This window comes from Aedes albopictus, chromosome 2, assembly GCF_035046485.1.
Source record: "Aedes albopictus strain Foshan chromosome 2, AalbF5, whole genome shotgun sequence".
NCBI lineage: Eukaryota > Metazoa > Arthropoda > Insecta > Diptera > Culicidae > Aedes > Aedes albopictus.
Genome location: NC_085137.1, coordinates 393,973,971 through 393,994,811, shown reverse-complemented (window position 1 = coordinate 393,994,811; position 20,841 = coordinate 393,973,971). Strand labels below are relative to the sequence as shown.

General features: G+C 35.4%; 1 protein-coding gene across 5 annotated transcripts in view; it reads left to right on the top strand.

Annotated features, from left to right (window-relative positions):
* LOC109410770 (PR domain zinc finger protein 1) overlaps window positions 1-20,841 on the top strand; it is a 209,200-nt gene that overhangs the window by 157,729 nt on the left and 30,630 nt on the right. Inside the window, exon 1 of one of the 5 annotated variants that reach the window (XM_062853228.1) lies at window positions 7,814-8,571. The exons of 3 other annotated variants lie outside the window; for them this stretch is intronic. The gene's annotated coding sequence lies outside the window, so the exon portion shown is untranslated. Of the gene's footprint in view, window positions 1-7,813; window positions 8,631-20,841 lie in introns of those variants that run through there. One more of the 5 variants, XM_062853227.1, reaches the window with a different exon arrangement.

The window sequence follows — 20,841 nt, the reverse complement described above, 5'->3', positions numbered from 1 at the left end:
ATTAAAATTGAACTATAGATGAGGAAGATGTCACCAAATCACTTTTCCACGTTTTACGGATGTGACCCCAAACTTTTGGCCGATACATCATATTGAAGGGTGACCCCAAACTTTTGGTCGATGACATGAAGAGTTAATTTACTTAATAACTTTTTTCTAGATTTTTTAGCTAAGTTCTGTAAAAAGCAGTTGAAAGCTAATAGAAAATGGGTTATATTACCATTTCCATCTTAAATTTGGTCGACCCAATTTCCAGCGACACTGCCGTAAGTTTATATTTATTTTTTAGTAAATTTGGCAACTTTCAGTTAAGTTTACATACAAAATTTCTTGAAAAAGTTTCTTTTAAATCATGTTCGAAGTTTCTTTGACTTATTATCTTTTGAATGAGACCTAGCGTTTTGAAATCGGACGCAAATTGGCGGAGATATAGGCCTAAAAAAATGACATGTTTTTGAGGGGGTGACCCCAAACTTTTGATCGGGAGTGTAAGTCACGCAGTAAGTGACGACAGGTTGTAAATTGTTATATTCAGTTCGCAGTTCATCTAGTAGGAAACCGATGCAACAGAAGAAGTTGATGTGTCTAGGAAGAATACAGAAATTTAAGATATTTTTTAATTAATTTCCAGCTTTGAAGCTGTCAGCTCGACAACTGCAAAAACTATCTTCGCCTCTAGAAGTTACGCCAACATTACCAAAGTTATTACAATTTCTGAAGAACGTGTTTTCTTTAAAGAGGCTTGCTGTGACTATGATTGCAGTCCAACGGCTCAACTCAAGGCTCAACTAGAAGTGCAAATCCAAAACAAAACCGTTAAAAAGGACTTTGTGGTGTCCTTGAACGATCGGAATAACAAAATAGCCTTTATTTTGCAAATGTGAACGATTTTTCTAAAAAGTCACTTTTTTTTCAACCAAAAAAAAAGAATAAGAAATTATAGCACTGCTATAAATCATTTAATGAAAAATGTTGGTCGTTCAAGAATTCGACACATAAATAGCAAACACTAAGAATATGGTTGAAATCCTGTTAAGAACTGAATCCGCAATCGTAGCCACCGCATCGACGTTTTTTCGAAAAGCATGATTCATAAATAATCGCGTTCAAAGTTCCAAATATACACTAGGCGTCCATAAGAGAAAAAAGCACGTCGCTATATTTTTGCTTCTACTGCTTGAATCATTATGAAAATTTGGCATTCATTAGAACACATACTTCAAGACAAAAATATTCAAAAAAAAATCTATTTTTCTCCTAACTTACCATATATAACCCCTATAAAATAAACCTATATTATGCAGATACGGATTTATAAATTTCTAACATAAAATTCAGCGACCCTAAATCTGACAGAGACACATGCCAACATTTGCTTTTCAGACAGACCAACCAAAGTAGCACCTGCAACTAAAATAGGAATTATCATCGTTCAAAGATGTGTGAGTGATCCTGCGCCATGTTTGTGATTCCTATTCTGTACAAAAAATTATAAATATGTAAAAGATGAAACGCAGCTGAGGAACAGGCTTTGTCCCAGTTGGGACATAACACCAAGAAAAATGTAATTTCAGCACCATGCAATTTTCGATTTTTATGGGCGAATTATACTCAATCAAAGCAACATGGCGCGTAGATTTTCACCACAATTTTCCAAATATTTGCACTAAAATGGTATGTTTACTGAGGCGTGACGGAAAAACGTATATTTGAGCGCAAAGAATAATAATAATCAAAGAAATGAAACTGTTGAGTGTTGTGTTGATTCACTGATGATGTGCATAACTGGCAATAACGAATGCATTGACTAGCTAATTAGTTGTCGAATTGCTCACAATATGTGAGTCAATCGATAGTTGTATTTTAGTTTTAAATTGATTGCGTAATAAAACTGTTTGCATCTCAAATGCATGTTTTACATTGGATCCACATCTAGCGCTTTTTATCGTTGCAATTTAGTCGTTAATAAGACGATTAGTTCTGGCATCATAACATTCGATACAGTTTTATAAAAATCATAGGAACTTGGCCCATGTGTGTTGCTTGGGAAGAGTTAATTCTTGTTTCGCTGTGTTATCAGCCCAAGACTAGTATTTTTTTGAGTTTTCTAGATTATATCTCGCCTTAAGGTGTACCTGAAAACACGTCACAAGTTATTTTTCAAATAGATTCTTTTAAAATTTGAATTATTTTCTATGATTTTTTTTAACCAATGTTTAATGGAATGCCTAACTGACTTCCCTGAGTAAATTTTTCGATAAATTTCTGGTATAATTGTAATACCAAAAGTTTTCAAAATAAGGCATATTTTTTTGGATACTGTATTTATTTTCTTCACCATCAAAATTTGTTTAGACATTACCGTTTTTAATTTGGTTTAAAGTAAGTTGTAGATATGGAATCCGAATAGTCACTGCATTGTTTTTAACAGATAAGTGTTTTTGAAAAAAAAAATAGATATTTGTTTTTAATATGCAAGTACACCGAGAAACAATAGATGAAAGATGAACTACTAGAAATAGAAACCATTACTTGAAGTTTAAACTGAGTAACAACCGATAAATTGGATTTCTTCTTAGAAGAAAATAGGAAACAATAGGAGCCTTTCATCTCAACAGACTTTGGACAATTTTAGAGAATGCTTGATATTTCAAATCACTATTCTGGTAGTGGTCTAGTGAGATCATAGTTGATCTCTAAGTGTTTAAGAGTTTTGAAGAAAGCAATTAAATTTTTAATGCATACCTTGAACATTGTTATGGAAATAGCTTGAAAATATTTGTTAGTTTTATCTAAGAATAATCAAGAAAAAATCGGAAAAATTAGTTAGATAAAAAGAGCGCATACACGGGTATTCAAATTTCTGTTTCGAAATATTTTTAGCAAAACTAAGAGAAGTTTATAATATTTGAGCCATATTTGTGTCATCATTGTAAGAATTAAAAACGAGCAGGCCTTACTCTGCAATATTCAATCGAATAAGTGAACCGATAATTTACCCACCGCGCGTCCTGATGACCGCACCATAGTCTACGGTGTGTCTGAATAACCGAATTTTACTCCACAGCACGCCTCACCAGAGATGCCAGATATACAGATTTTTCTGTATTATACAGATTTTTTACCGTCTATACAGATATGATACAGAGCACAGAAAAATACAGATTTTTGAAGTTTGATACAGTTTTCTCCAGAAAGCAAAAAAAATGGAGTTATTTTCAATAAAATCAATGGCAACTTTATAAATTGCTGCTTAAACTTTAAAGAATTTATGGAAATTTGTACATTTTTACACATGTTTTCCAAAAATAAAAACCTGTAAAAATTTTAAACCATCAAAAAGTAGTACATTTTTGTTAGCTTCTATTAAAATCTAGGACGCTCCGAGTTTGATATACCCTGAGAAACGGCGTTACAGAAAAATCTGTATTGATACAGATTTTTGATAAAAATAATCTGGCATCTCTGCACCTCACTCTTGTCCAAAGCGCGTCAGGATTACCGCACTCTAGGCTAAATATTCGTATATTAGCTTGCAGCGCACTCCGTTGTCCATATTGCGTTCGGATTACTGCACCCTAGCCAACTACGCGTCTAGATGATCGCACTCAGACCACATCATGTCCAGATAACCGCTTCTTTGTTCACAGCGTATTCGGATGACAGCATCGTTACAAAAATTAAACCCTCTCAATGTTCTGTTTATTAAATTAATTCACAGCATATCCTTCGTTTGAGAAAAAAATCATTGCTTGAAAAATCTTATCACATACTGCTTTGAAAAGTTTAGGTCAAAAACCTGGAAAATTCAAAAGGAATGCTGGTGCAGAAAATTCCATTTCCATAAACCAGGGCTAGGACTGAAAATAAAAAAACGAGAAAAAATCGACTTGACTTGTTTTTTTTTTTTTTTGAAGACGAGGCACTAAATTAATTTTGTAACGAAAGACAAATTCCTTGAAATGCTACAAAAATCATGAAAATATAAGAGCAAAAAAACGCCGAAAATGTTCATATATGAAGATTTTTACAGCAAAAGAAAAAAAAAAACATCTTAAATTACAAAAGACATAAGTAAATTATTTGTAAAATGCTGCTCCTGTCAGAGATCAATGCGGTAGTTTCAGCATTTGAGATAGTTTTCAAAATTGCTTCTGGATTGATCGGAAATTATCCCGCATCTTAGGAATTGCAGAAAAGTATCTAATAAGTACCTTTAATGCTACTTTAACACTTATTTTTCCGAATCGTTTCTTTTTTTATTTTTATACACTGTAGCATATCACAAAAGATCAGAAAATTGATCGCAGCGATAAATTTCTCTACAGGAAAAATAATGGAAAAAATCCTGAAAAAAAGTTTTTCTAGCTCTCCCCGAGAAAATTTTTTAAACAATTTTCTAAGGAATGAGCGTTTTTCTAAAAAAAAATCAGGTTTTCTAATAATAAAGCAACATTTTTTTTTGAACATTTAAAAAGTAAAGGACAATTACAGAACTTAACAAACACGGTCGTATCTTTGGACCCTGGATCTTTTTTTCTGAACGAGTATTCTTTCAAAGTTTTTATTCGCTGATTCTGAACAATCTCTTTCAAGGAACTTGTGAAGACATTTTTGAAAGAGTTTGTTCTTCAAATTGTGGAATTCAGAGGACGTATTGAAAATAAAAACAAAAGTGGAAGGTTTTCCACAAAAAATATCTGAAAACAATATAACTTTTTTTATGAGAATCGAGGAAAATTTTAAAAAGAAGTTAAATTACTTCGACAGGTTTTGTACCATGCCGGACAAAAAAAAATTTAAAACATACTAAATCATTCCTTAACCTTTTAGGACGCGCGCCATCACGCAACCAAAACTGAACCGCGCTCGCGCTGTATTCGACAAGCGAGGTTTTTTGGTTGTGTTGTACTTTTCACAAATGCGCGCGTCCTGAAGGGTTACTAATGAAAAGTTCAGAAAAAATATTGAAATTTTCAATGAACTTCTCAAAAAGTTTGGTGAAAACACTGTAACACAGTTCAATACTCGAATATTTGCTTATACATTTAAGGATTTCTAACAAAACTTCTAACTTAGGATTTCTTACATAACTACTAACTACTCCGTCATATGTGAAAGAGCTTTTTCAATAAATTTCTAAGAAAGCAAACATTTCAAAAAAAAAATATAAAATAAATATGTGTTACAAATGTTGCAGAGTATTTGAGGATAACGATCAAAGAATGTCTACATCTACGGCTAACAGCTTTGAAAATAGTAAAAATGAAATAAACAATATCAAAAAGCAAGAAAAAACAATAACAAAGTAACACTTTTTCCAAACAAATTTCTTAATAAATTCCAGTACCTCTGTAAATTTAATGGAAAATATTTGATTTTCAGGAAAATAATAAGAGCATTTAGATCTCAAAAATATGGTGGGATAGTTTTATAAATAAAATTCATTAGGCAAATGTATGAATTGTTTCAACTTATTTTCTGGTAGATATTCCGGTAGAAGTTCCGGTGTTTCAGAGTATAAGTTCTGGAAAATATCTGGAAAAAGTTGCTGCATAACATGAACAGTGGAAGCTCTAAAAACATGTCATGGGAAATTTAAAATTTGATTCCGTAAAATAAAATAAATCATTCTTGATATATAAAAATTAGTTTGAAGTCCATTTGAGGCAACAAAACTCACGAACGGATGAACCGATCGGGATGACTCTTACATGGTTTGATTCGTTTTCATGGTGACTGTGTTTATAAGTAAAAAAAGTTACAAAAATCATCTCGAAAAGTATGAAAATTGTGAATTAACTGATTTTTTTTATGAGCTGTATAAAAATTCAACACAATCGAAATAAAATTAATCTAGAGTGCGGTGCTGCAATGATTTCTACAGTAGTCAAACTACCTTAACCGGGCAAGACAAAATTTGCCGGAACAGCTAGTTCTTGATAAATGTTATGAAATTAGTTGTTGAAAGTTCATACGGCATACATGACATTTCTTTTTCAGAAAGCTTTTCAACGAATTGTCTAAAAAGTTTTTTTTAGAAGTACCGTAGATTACGGGCAATAGGGTCCTTAAAACTTATAAACAAAATCAATTTAAATCACAAACCTGTTCCAGTTGTATGAATTTAATCATTTTTTGTTATGTTTTCATTGTAGTTGAAACATATTTTTTGAATTTGTGTTCCGCCTCCCTAGCTTTGAACCTTTTATTGCTATTTAATGTGTTCTTCATTTCCATTTCTAGGTCGACCTCAAATATCGAAATGAAACTGTATACCATTTTATTTATTGTTTGTTTGAAAAAGTCCCATCTGTTACATACGAATTTATGTTAGATGTCATATAATTTCAATTTTCCAAAAAGCTACATATCACTATATGGTCAAATGCTTCTAACTATTATTTTCCAAATTTTTGATTTCAACAATTTTTAATACAAGAAATAAGAACACATTTTTTTTAACAAAAATAAATTTTACGTACAAGTTTGAATGAAAAGCTAAACATTTTATAACATTTTATATACTAGAGTTACTGTAAATTTTATGAAATATTATAATCTTGAAATTAAGGAGGTTAGAAATCGAGTAAATGAGGTTTAAAGTTTTTCACCAATTTTTCATCCCACACAAAATGTATAAAATTTCAAAACACTGGGTTCTCCAGTTAGCCTAGTGGTTAAGGCTGTAGATCACCAACCCAGAGACGCCGAGCTCGATTCGCGTTCCGGTCGGGAAAATTTTGTCGACTCCCTGGGCATAGTGTATCATTGTGCTTGACTCACAATCTACAAAATTCATGTAATGGCAGGGAAAAAAAGTCCTTCAATTAGTAACTGTGGAAATGCTCAAAAAACACTAAGTTGAAAAGAGGCATGCCAAGTTTCAGTGGAAACTTAGAGCCACAAGGAAGAAGAAGAAGACGAAGGAGATGCTTCAAAATGGACCCAATTTTCTCATTTTTTGTTTTAATTTTCATAATCATCGTAAAAAAGTTCCGAAAAACTTAAAATCTGAAGAATGTTTTGATATGCGCTGCTCAAAATCGACAAAATGGGCCCCTCAATTGAAAAATATCGATTCGAAAATGGCATTTTTTTCGTGTTTTTGGCTGAAAATACTAAAAAATAAAATTTCAAGCAAAGCTTCTGCTAACTTTTTAATTTCCGGATAAAGACGGAAAGACAGGACAATAAATGCTTGGAAGTTTTCAAGGAAATTGTGGGATACTTTCGAGGATCATCAAAAACTTCAATATCAAAAGTAAGAAAATATTCATAACAATATCCCTGTTATTCTTAGAACGAAATATCCTGGAAAATGAACCGAAAATCAAGTGTTGTGAAAAAGTCAGAGAATTTTCTGATCGAGAAATTGGACTAGAAATAAAAAGCATAGTTTGACTTATGCTGCTTTCCATTTCACAAACCAATCTCCCGCTTTTTTTCTACACTCATTAGGACGCTTCTCCTGTTATCATCACCGGCCCAGAAGTTGTGTATACCCACTTCATCTAGCGTACTTAATAAACTGCAATATTTCTGTAAACACAAAGCACCGTCTGTTTACCGTGCTGCCGCCGCCGCCGCCGCCGTCGTCGTCGTCAAACTATTTGGTCGGGGGCAGGCGATCATCACCGCTGATAGTGGTGGACACCACCGCACAATACCGTGCAGCTCTGGATGGGTATTTTCCAGTTTCAGTCTACCTCTCGCGAGTGTGAAGAAAAGTGAAACTGGCTGTGTCCTGTATGCACCTCACTGCATCACCCACCCACCCCACTAGTCCCACCCACCGCTATCATCACCAGGAACTGATGCACTCCCGCTCGCACCTCCGCCCGCCCGTTCGTTCGGCTCTAAAACTATCGCACCACAATGACGAACTAGTTAGAGCTAGAGCTAGAGCTACGACGGCGGCAGTTGAACGTTGATAGTGTGGTGGTGAAAAATTGTGTAATATTTTCCTCCCTGTTGTTGGCCTGATTCGAGCGTCGTGAGCGAGTTCCTGCTCAGTGTCGAGAAAGACCGCGACCGTGAAAGAGTTGATCCGCATCGCGATCTCCGCGAACGAGGACGTTTCCCGCCCTCTAACTCCGTGAAACCGCCGCCCACATCTCGGACTCGGGATTCGACCGGATTTTTTTTCTGAATTTTCGGGAGAGACGATTCCCGCCGTGAGAGCAGGACATGTCAGTTCTACAGTTCTCAATGAAGCAGTATCGTTCCGCACAAAGAAGGTCTTCCACGGCCGTCACGGCTGCTGTAGTCTTCGTGCTCGTCGCCGCCGTGCCCGTCATAGTGCAACGGTTATAGTAGTGAAAAGGAAATCCTCAATGAACCATTTTTAGAAATTGTGAAACAGTGCAATAGGTCGTCCGATCCCGGTGCTTTTTCGTTCCGAAATAAATAGAGTGGAAGTGACTAACCGGGGATTAGAAATTGAAATAGCGTTCGCTATTTTCGGCAGCTATTCAACGCCCCCACATCCCAAAGTACGTTCTAGTGAAAGTTCGAGCAAGAGGTTGCCCCCGGAATCCCACCCGGAACCGGATACGACCGAGAGTGAGAGTGAGACATCCGCCTTAAGGACGGATTCCTAACTTCTTTTACCATCCAACCCAAAAAAAGTAAGTCCTTAAGGACAAGGTATTTGGAGTACATTGCTCAAAATTTCTAGAGCACCGTTTTTTAGAACCGTTGAACGGATTTGGATTAAAATGCATCACGCTGTTGACAATCACTGAGTAATTAACGTGATGCATTTTTATCCAAATCCGTTCAACGCTTCTAAAAAACGGTGCTCTAGAAATTTTGAGCTATGTACTCTAAATACCTTGTCCTTAAACGGCAATTTCCCCAAAAATTCAACGCCCGTCGTCCCGGTCCGGAATCGACCGGACTCGCATCGCACACCCACACGCGTTACCCCGAAAAAAAAGTCCAAAAAGTGCAACTGCATCCTCGCCACATTTGCCTTCCCCCCAGCTGCAGCCGTTGCACTTCCCCGATTTTCAAGGTTAGTGGAGCACCAAGCAGCAGCAGCACGGCGGCAGTCGGCAAATTTGCTTCCCACCCACCCACGCATGCACACAAACGCCCATTCTCCCGCTTGTCGTCGTCGTTGCCGTCGTCACATACACACTCAGTCCACTTCCACTAGTGGACCCGGCGCCCACACCGACTGACTGGGGGGCGGCAGAGATGGAAAACCTTTTCACGCGCATACCCCCCTGCTGCAAGTCGGTATCGGTCGAACTGCAGTTGCACTTGAGGTTGCGGCCGGCAGCGGGGTACCTAGAGCATGATGCTGAGCGAGCGCGAAAACCTCTGAATAGTTCGGGCTGCTGAGAGCGCTTGCGAGAGGGATGGTTTCGGTGAGCGAAACTATGCGTTACCGTAGGGTGGAGTGGAATGGTTCCTTCAGTTTTGTTTATTTTGGTGTCTTTTGAAGCGTATTTATATTCTTTACAAATCATTGAAAACTGATATTTCTGATATGTCATTCTTTGTTCCTGTTTCTGTATTAACGAGATTTTTAGTCCTTGGCTAGTTCATCTTGGGACCCACGCTTTACTTCCCTTCCGAAGGAAGACGTCACATTTTGCGAGTTTGTCGGGCGGGAGTGGGATTCGATTCCAGGTCCTCGGCGTGACAGTCAAGTATTCTCACCATCACACCAGGTCCACTCCACATATGTCATTCTTTTTTATATTGAATCGCAACAACATACATATGTCAATGTTTTCCTCAGTCATTCTATTAAAGTAGAAGATTTTAGAAGTGTGGAATACACCCTAAAATTATTCTTCCTAAAGTTTCACGGAAAATAAAATTTTCCTTGAAAAGAATCTAAAAATAAAATTGGGTTTTAAAATTAAGAAAAATGTATTGATTTTTTTTTTTGATTTTGTATAAAAGAGCACCTTTTTTCTGAACAACCATGTTATTTTCAGATTTTAGAACTTCATTTTGATTATTGAAATCGATCCCGAACAAATTTTTCAAAATCACCTTTTGACAGCTTGACGCCCAGTACAAAATGCGACGAGGGCTGATTCGACAGATCGCTCCCATACAAACTTCAAACTGATTTTTAACTAGGTACCCGGGAATTATCTCATCACCCCAATTATAAAAAAAAGTTCCAAAATGATTTCGTCTCTCAAAATCGGTTTCTCAAATAGACTTCCAGGAAAAATATAAAAGTACAGGGATATACAAAGATAAAAATTAGAACAATTGAAAAAAAAATCCTCAAAATTGCGAATTAAAAAGATCCACCTTCTAAAACAATTAAACATGTTTAAATTGATTTTAGATAACAATAAGATAATAAAATCAAAATAAAAAATAAGGATGTTAAATCTTTAAAGTTTGAGAAATGAGAAATTCATAACTCTGTTTTTGTGAGACAAAATTTGGGAATATTTCCTCCGATATCTTTTTATCGAGTGCCCGTGATCGAGAGAAAGATTGATATAATAATTAACAATCTCTAAAATGTAACTTCTAATTCAGCATAGGATCTATATATATAAAAATGCAGTGGCATACGTGGGACCGCGCATAACTTGCGAACGGATGGTCCGATTTGGGTCGTCTAAGTTTTGTTCTGTTCGTTTTCACCCAAGGAAGGTTTATGAGGCCTAAAACATGGGAAAATTGAGAGTTTTTGAAAATCGGGTTTTCATACATTTTGAACGGGGACTTGGCTAGGGACTTGAAACGTCAAAAAACGCAGTAGGCAAGACAAAGTTTGCCGGGGACAGCTAGTTTATTATGGATTTCAAGCAAACAATTCCTTATAGGTCTCTCTCTCTTCTTGGCGTAACGTCCTCACTGGGACAAAGCCTGCTTCTCAGCTTAGTGTTCTATGAGCACTTCCACAGTTATTAACTGAGAGCTTCCTCTGCCAATGACCATTTTGCATGTGTATATCGTGTGGCAGGCACGAAGATACTCTATGCCCAAGGAAGTCAAGGAAATTTCCTTTACGAAAAGATCCTGGACCGACCGGGAATCGAACCCTTATAGGTATAATTGTTTTTTTTTGTTTAAGATTTTTTATTGTGTTTTCTTTGTATTGCTAATGTTTTGACCAGAATAAATCTCTTTTTCTTCTTTTGTCACAGTGCTTGTTGACTCCTAAAGGGGGTATGATTAATAACACAAGTTTACAAAATAAAACGAAAGTCGTGAACTTCTGTCAACGACCAAAATTTTTGAAGCACAATTTAGTGCTGATTTCAAAACCGACCTTCAAAAAATTTAAAGTAGAACAGTTTTTGAGTTTTAGCTCAATATCGAGTTCTGTAACTTTTCAAAATACAGTCAGGTCTTTTTTAACGCGGTTTTCATTTACGCGGCCGCGTAAATGAAAACTCCATATAAAAAAAAAATTCATCGTCTTATTTTTACATGATTCGTCGAGAAATGGTGAGACTTTTTTTACGCGGTTTTTCGAATTTTGAACTGAGTTTTTTTTTACGCGGTACGTATCCCCCGCGTAAAAAAAAACCTGACTGTATGTAATTTATTAAAATTCAAATATATTGCGTTTTGTTCAACCAGTTTTTAATCTTTTTCCATAAATTAAAAGCTGAACACAGTACCATTCGATCATCTGAATGCAGGTTTTGCGTCAGATTGATGAAATTCAAGATACTGGCGAGTTTTAGGGACGATCTTCTTAAATTTTAGTAAAATTCCCAAATTTTTTTGATGAAATGTATTTTTTTCAATAAGAAAAAACCAACTTAAAAATTCTTTCTCGACGTTTATTTGACATATCATGTGTAGGCGAACTACATTAAAAATTTCAGCTCAATCGGAGCATTGATTACGGAGAATGAGATGTTTGAAGTGAGCGACTTTGCTTAAAAATAGAACAAAAATCGATTTCAAATCATCAACCTTGTATGGAAAGTTGAAAAAATTTCCGCTCTACTGTAATTTTTTTCATACGCGTTTTCGAACTCAGGGCATGATTCTACACCAAAAATGATTATCAGCTTACCGCGTTCAAAAATGCTGTAAACTAGTGTAATAAATGTTTTTGAAAAAAAAACGGAACGTTATCCACCATTTGAGACATTTGTACTTATTTTTGTTTCTTTTTTTTTTCTTAATGTGGTCCTCATATTTTTTCAATATTCTGATGCCTTGCGTTTTTTTTTATTTTTTTTTTCATCTCTCATCAATTTTACTAAATAACACAAGCTTACAAAATAATAAAGTTGTGAACTCCAGGACCAGCATTTTTTATGCATAATTAGGCTGATACAAATTTAATTTTGACTTTTTGTCTCCCCCCCCTTCAAAAATTTCTGGCTAGATTTTGCATTTTGAGCGGGCAGATAAAAAATATTTATCAAAATATCGGGCCTAGCTTAAAATTTTTTAACAAATCCGATGAGTTTTTAATATTTTTCGGATTAAATGCCTTATTATTTTTACACCCCCCCCCCCCCCCCTCGACCAGCCAAAGAGTGGTGGGACAAAAAGTGAAATAAACATTTGTAACGGCCTTAAGTGCTGATTTCAAGAACGAGCATCAAAAATAATTTAGTAGAACAGTTTTTAAGTTTCGCCTAAAAATCGAGTTTTACAGTTTTAAAAAATATGGTTTTTACTACACTTTAAATATCTTGCATGGCAGACAACCAAACAACAATCTTTTTTTTATGAAAAGAAAGCTTATTATAATATGTTTCGATCGTCTGAACACTGTGTTTGTGTCAGATTGGTGGACGTCGAGATATTGGTCAGTATATGTGTCCTTAAATTTGAGCTAAATTTTCAAAAAATATAAACATTTGCATTTTTATCAATAAAATGAACATCTTTAAATTTAATTCTCAATGCACTTATAAAAGAGCAGATGTAAGCGAGTAACAGTAAAAAAAAAATACTCGGTGCATTGGTTACGGAGAATAAGGTGGTTGAAGAGAGCAACTGTGCTTTAAAAGAGAACAAAAATCGATTTCAAATCGTCAGCCACTCTACTGCATTTTTTTGCTTTAACGTGTTTGAACTCAGGGCATGAGTCTTCACTAAAAACGATCATCAGTTTACCGAGTTCAGAAATGATGTAAGCTAGTGAATTCAACGCCTTTAAAAAATATTTTTTTGTTAACATACCATTTTCTCACAATATTTCCTATATTTAAGAAATTTAGTTTAGATCATCATAATCATGCAAATTTTAATTATGATTTACTACCAAATTGATCCGGCATTTTTTTCTGTACTATTTTTTCTATCTTCTATTTCTTCAACACCACTTCAACAATATTATTGTCACAAATATTTTTCTAATTTTTTTGGACTTTTAAGGGTCCACTCTAAGAATTCTTAAACAATCTAGTTCTCTCAGTTCCGCGAAAAAATAAAAAAAAAAACTTTTGCAAAATGCTTCGTACAAGTTCTGACTGAAGATAAATTTTGTTCAAGTCAACAAGTAGTTTAAACGTATCATTTTCTATGAAAATCTGTTTCTGCTTATTCGAATGAGATGTAAAACAAAAAAAACTTCAATTATTATTTCAGCAACCAATGCAACAAATTATAAAGAAAAAAGAATGTCCAATAAAACCTCAAACGTTACAATTTCAATAATTTAAAAGAACCGTAAGCATTCCAAAGCAGCATTGAAATTTGACATTAAATTCTAGAAAAAGGTTCAAATGTTTCATAGGAATCCCGTGATGTGAATGTGATTTATGTGGAGTTCAAAAAATTTGATGAACAATACTTAGTAAAAATAGAGATTTTGTAAATACGGGTTCATTTAATTTAAAATAAGAACAGAAAATTTAAAAACCTCAGAAAATAGTACATACTTCTTTGAAGATAATGTTTTTAAATAATTTACCTATTAATCAGCCATTCCATAGAACAACTATAAAGTGACATTCTGAAAGTCGCGAAACTTGGAAGATTTGTAGTTTTTCGAATTTAATTATATCCGTATTTTATATTCCGTCATTCGGGTGGCCTTTTTAATAGATGGTCGAAAAAAATCAAAATTTAGAAATTTTTGGCTGCAATCAACAATTAACCGAATGAACACGTGCATAGATCCATAAAAATATATCATTGAACTTCTGAAAATTTGTGTAGAGTAGAAATGGCTTACGGTCTTTGAAAGCCCAATAATAACCCAAATAACTATTTGCACCATGTTTTTGTTTTTTTTATTTATTTGGGTTTTTTAATACTAGTTGGCTATTATTCGGTCAAGATGGACCATACCAGCTCTACAGTAGTATTTGATTGGTTGAACTGTAGTATCACATGTTTTTTTTAGATGCTTAAGTTTTCTTACATCGTCACTTCTTCAACATATTCATCGAGGTATTCCGACTAATTAACTCCAGGACTTCTACCAAAGCGTTATTTCTAGGTTCCATCAGAAAAGACTCCAGGTGTTTAAGTCGAATTCCTCTACAAAAAAAGCAAAAATTCCGGCATGAATTTTAGCACAAATCCTTGATAAAGGTTTATAGAATAATTCTCGAAGAAATTTCTGGATCATATTTAAAAAAAAAAACAAGGAATAAACTGGTTAAAAGTTGGAAAAAAAATACCAAAAGCTCAGGAAAAAATATTGGTAAACAAAATTTGGGTAAAAAGTTTATAAATAAATGCAGTGATGTTCATTCACATCTTATTTTTTCATATTGTACAAAAACTTGAATATTTAAAACACTTTGCAGTACAAATTCAACATCCATTTTATTGAAAAGGGTGCTACAGGAAACTACTGAAAAATCAAGAGCTAGGTGTGTTAAAATTGGAACATTACCTTTTAAGATATCTTAACGCAAATAAAAAAAAAAACAAAAAACAAAACGATCAGCAGAAACTGTTGGGCCTCCATTTGGCCTAGTGGTTACGGCTATGGGTTCAATTCCCGTTCCGATCGGGAAAATTGTCTCGACTCCCATGGCTTTGTACTGGCCTCACAACATACAAATTCATGCAATGACAGTCAAAAAAGCCCTTCAATTAATAACTGATGAAGTGCTCAAAGAACACTAAGTTGAAGAAAAGCCGGTCAAGTTCCAGTGGCGACGTAGAGACATGAAGAAGTAGAAGAAAAAGAAGAAGGAGAAGAAGAAGAAGAAGGAGAAGAAGAAGAAGATGATGAAGAAGAAGAAGAAGAAGAAGAAGAAGAAGAAGATGAAGAAGAAGAAGTAAAATAATAAGACAGCCTTGCATTTCCTGAGAAGGAAAATATATTGTTGCAAATTTCAGCAGCAACAATATGTAGTTCCTATTGCGTTCTTCCTGGAGATTTTTTAAGCAAGTTTTAGACCAAATTATTTGAATACCAGTCGTGAAATGCTTAGTGCAATTTTTAATGAAGTAATCCAAATGCATTTGTTCAAAATATTCGTTCAAACCTTTATTACCAGATGTTCGACGCAATTCTCCAACAAACCGTTGGAGGAATTTCCCATTTTCTTCCAGAGCTAACGGAAGATTTTATGAAAATATGCCATTGAAGACATTATGCCACTAAGACATTCTTGTTCTTATGTCTGAAAACTCTACTATGTAGGGGAAAGGGGTTCTATAAAAAAACGATCTCCTGAATTTTAGTTCTATTTTATCTTCACCATTTTTTTTTTCGAAATAATGAAAGAAAAGTATGTAACTTTAAGCAAATAAACATTACTTCGATCGTATGGATCTTTTTGATTTCCAAAATCCAGTTCGATCCGATGGAACACTTCACAGAAAAGGAAAAATAAATGTTCAAAAATTTCCAAGGAAATATGTCATTAAATTTTTAACATATTTCCTTGGAAAGTATTTTGAACAGAGCATAAAAATTAAAAACCTGAAAACCATTCATCGTATTCCAAAATCAACCACTGTAGCAGAGTAATAAAGTGCTTCCTATAATGTCATAGAGAAACTTTACCGAGGTGATTCTGATGACAACTTTTTATGCCAAATTTTTGGTTTCAAATATTTTTTTCATAAATATTAGATCGAGTATCTACAGTATCGGGCAATAAAAATTCATCGACGCTGTTTTCCAGTACAAACAAGTAACTATCAATACAACAGATAGGCTGAATTTTATGATACCAAAAATGCATTAAGAAACATGTTTGTCGATATAACGTAACAATTTTTTGCTATGAAATTATTTGTGTTGATGCATTTTTATTGTCAAAATTCAAACTATCTGTAACTGGTATATCGTCACAGAAAAATAAAATCGAACGGTTAAGAAATAGGGCAATCTTAAGTTGACTAGTTCGTATGAGAAAACCATCAGGGTATGAAAATGTCAATATTTAATAAATGAAGGTTCAAATGAATCTGCCATTTTCAACAGCATTTATATCAATCTTAAAAGGAGTTTATATTATTTGTCTCTCCAGGGTGTCCTTCAAAAATGTTTCAAACTCCTTCATTAACTCACTTTATTAAACAAGAATGCTTCGTTTCGCAGCTTTCCTAAAAAACTGTAACACCACTGAAACTGTGTCTTTTTTTAAAGGATTTCAGTGTTTATTATTATACTTATATCGAAATGTTACAATAACAGATTTATTTCCACTAACAAATACTCTGAACAACAATTTACGTTGCTCACTCTTTTCTACAGCAATAATGTTTGTTTGATATGACAACCCAGGTATATCTTTGATGGCCAATTAGTCTTGTGGAGGTTTCGAGAACCACCGTAAAACTTTATACCTTTTATTTTGGTTTTATGATGGTTCTAAAAACCTCTTTTGGCGTACTTGACGGGAAAATGTTATTTGGGAAATATTTGAAAATAAAAGTTATCTGATGAATTACTTTGTGATGTTTATCCTCAAGTCTTCCTGACCACAGATGCCATAAAGCTGGTAAAATGCATGGTTGCATATATATGTTCATCATGAAAAAATGTACAGAACTTTTTTTCCTTTTTTGAAAGCATTGAGTATAACTCATAAATCATAAATATTGAGATCATGAGATATCCTTCCGTTATTTGATTGTTTGAGTTTTAGCATACCTGTGTGATAGTGACAGAATCAGGTAATTCTGTAAACTAATCAATTTATAATAAGGTACACAAGGGCAAGTGGAAACGTGTGTAAGAACAGCGGGTTAACGTATTGCATTCACTAATTATAAACAGTTTGAATGTCATAACACATAGTTTTTTAATTCAACATATTTTGGTACAGGAACATTTCCCCAACTATGTTGGAATCTATTTCAAAAATTCGCTTCTCTTCTTGCCTGGTGTACCGTAAGCAATTTGAAACCTTCCCGGCCAAGTATCTGTATTTTCCAAGAAATTTTAGAAATAGCGTCATACAACATACACAAGGTTTGATCCACAATAGGAACCTCGTGCTGCTTTGAATCTCCAAAGAGACACTCATCCACAAGTTCAATTTTTTACTAAACGTTTGAAAAGGGTAATTCTCGCTGAGACCGGCCCACTATTTACACCTTGTCTTCAAAAATGTTACAGGTGCCGATTTTCTGAAAGCCCTCGCCTAAAAAGTAAGAAAAATGCATTTGGTTACTCAAATTGATGGACCCCCCGTTAGTTAGAGCCACAACAATTTTTGCAGACCCCTAGATTTTGGTCAAATGGTGGCTCACTTAAACCGTTATAACTCGAAAGTTTCTCCAACAACCACCTCAAAACGAATTGTTGTTGAAAAGAGGAAAGATAAAGCTACTATTTACAATAATAAAAAGTTGGGTCGGCCATATTGATTTTGGCCGTCATCTTGGATTTTTATACCAAAACATTTTTTTCACCATGAGGGCAACCACCGATTTTCAAATTTTTTACATCAATTGAAAGCTGGGACATTTATACATAACATATCAAAAAATTAGAGATGTCTTTTTCTTCTTTCAAAAGTTATCTGCCGTTTTGTAAATCATGCCACTTTTGCGCACTGGGCCCGGTGCCAGCCGTTTACATAAATGTAGCGTGCGAAATAACGTTTACAAACACGAATTTAAAATCTGAACCCACTAATGGAAAGCTGAAGGTTTAAGCTTTTCAAAACACTAAAAAAGTTATAAAAACAATGCCCGCATCATTGAGAAACAGTCAAAAACGGAAGCGAACCTCCGATTTGGTCAAATTTTGCGGCACGCGCCTTTGTGTATACATGCAGGCGTAAACTCGAATGCTGTTGCATGTCGCTGACGGTGCGCATGGAAATGTATGGAGAAAACGTGGCTTAATTTACAAAACTGCAGATAACTTTTGAAAGAAGAAAAAGACATCTCTAATTTTTTGATATGTTATGTATAAATGTCCCAGCTTTCAATTGATGTAAAAATTTTGAAAATCGGTGGTTGCCCTCATGGTGAAAACAATGTTTTGGTATAAAAATCCAAGATGGCGGCCAAAATCAATATAACCGACCCAACTTTTTATTATTGTAAATAGTAGCTCTATCTTTCCTCTTTTCAACAACAATTCGTTTTGAGGTGGTTGTTGGAGAAACTTTCGAGTTATAACGGTTTAAGTGAGCCACCATTTGACCAAAATCGAGGGGTCTGCAAAAATTGTTGTGGCTCTAACTAACGGGGGGTCCATCAATTTGAGTAACCAAATGCATTTTTCTTACTTTTTAGGCGAGAGCTTTCAGAAAATCGGCACCTTAAACATTTTTGAAGACAAGGTGTAAATAGTGGGCCGGTCTCAGCGAGAATTACCCAAAAATTTGGTAGGTAGTGAAAACAAAATAAACAAAGCTCTCTTTGTAGAGTTTAAGTTGGAAGAGTTGACAATAGAAGTACGCGATTTGATAAGTAGGTTTTACCTGGCTGAAATCATCTAAGTAATAAGATCATAATTTTTCCCCTTTTTTATATTTTTTTCTTTTGTAGAGATAGCGATGGCTGAGAATATTTACGAAAACAGCATTTGTTGAGCTTGAATTATGAGAATCTAGATTTTTTATTTATTGCTACATATCTGTCCTGGTAAACCTTCTACGTCATACTGCATTCTATTACGAGCATCTTCTCAGAGAAATTCCCCGCAAAAAGTGGTTTTAGACTTCCTAGTTTTTCTTCGTTTTTCCGGGATTTTTTTTTTACACAACAGTTTACCATCCTAATGCACCATGTTGGGAACAGTTCGCTGAGTTCTCGAGTAAAATGGAAACATATAAACCCAATTCCATTTTTTATTTATATTGATAGATTTAAAATGACCCCTACTTCCGGAACACGTTTTAGGCTCGTTGTCGCCGAAAAATGTTGTAGAGGTAGCAATACAAAGCCAAAATTTCAGCACAATCACTATTATAAATCGCTCTTTCATTCTACAGTCCCAATCAATAGCTGAATTACACAATCAGTCACCGGTCAGCCTCTCTCGCATCACTCGCGACATTCGCGTACATTACGTCACAGTTTGCGTTTCTCGTTTCAACGATGTGTGTTCTAAGCCAAATGCCTCACCCCACCTATCTCCACCATCTTCCCAACATACCGGGGTTGCAGCTGCAACCTAAGCAATCAATAAATTTCGCGGCAAGCTTGCAACTGCAAATATGTGCATCATCTGCCGCGGCGCGGTGCGGCGCTCGCTTGTACGTATATTCGTTTACACACACCCAACTCAAACGCAAATAAATACGCCACTTGAACTCATGTGAACACTTCCTTCTTTGCACGGCGGCGTCTTCGTTGCCGTCACCGTCACCCGCCACTCGTCGTGCGTTCCGATAACTAGGAGGCAGGCATGGCGGGAACGACAACGGGAAATTCTCGTGGAGGGAAGAGCACATCGAATTGAAGGCTACTGAAAAGTTCTACCGGTTGTGGTTCGATGAAGGCGAGTCGGTGCGGTGGTGACCGACCAACGTGGAGGTGGTGTATACACGGGAAGATGCACTGGACGAACATCACACACAGTAGAGTTATGTACCTACGACGCGATTATTAGTTACACGTGACGGTGGAGGCGCGTGGTTGTCGGTGGCTCTCTCTGATCGTTGGTCAGTCAATTCAACCCAGCTGCCACTGAGATGAGAACTTATTGCGACTTGTTGGTATCAGTTCGGTCGTACCGTAGAATAGGGTGGCATTGTTTCTGCAGAAGCGCTTCTGTTGCTCCTCCAGAAGCATTTCTTATGCTTCTCCAGAAGCATTTCAGACGCTTCTCCATAAGCATTTCTAATACTTCTCCAGAAGGATTTCTGATGCATTTCCAGAATCCTTTCTGATACTTCTCCAGAAGCATTTCTGATGTTTCTGTAGGAACATTTCTTATGCTTCTCCAGAAGAATTTCTAATGCTTATCCAGAAGTATTTCTGATACTGCTCCAGAAGCATTTCTAATGATTCTCCAGAAGCATTTCTAATGCTTCTCCAGAAGCATTTCTGATGCTTCTCCAGAAACATTTTCAATGCTTCTCCAGAAGCATTTTTAATGCTTCTCCAAGAGCACTCCAGACGCTTCTCCAGAAGCATTTCTGATGCTTCTCCAGAAACATTTCTTGAGGAGTATTTCTGATGCTTCTCCAGAGGTATATTAAATGCTTCTTCAGAAGCATTTCTGATGCTTCTTCAGAAGCATTGCTGATGCTTCTCCAAAAGCATTGCTGATGCTTCTCCAAAAGCATTTTTGATGCTTCTCCAGAAGCATTTCCAATGCTCCTCCAGAAGCATTTCTAATGCTTCTCCACAAGAATTTCTTTTGCTTCTCCAGAAGCATTTCTGATGCTTCTTTAGGACCATTTCTGATGCTTCTCCAGAAGTATTTCTGATGCTTCTCCAGAAGCATTTCTGATGCTTCTCCAAAAGCATTTCTGATGCATCTCCAAAAGCATTTCTGAT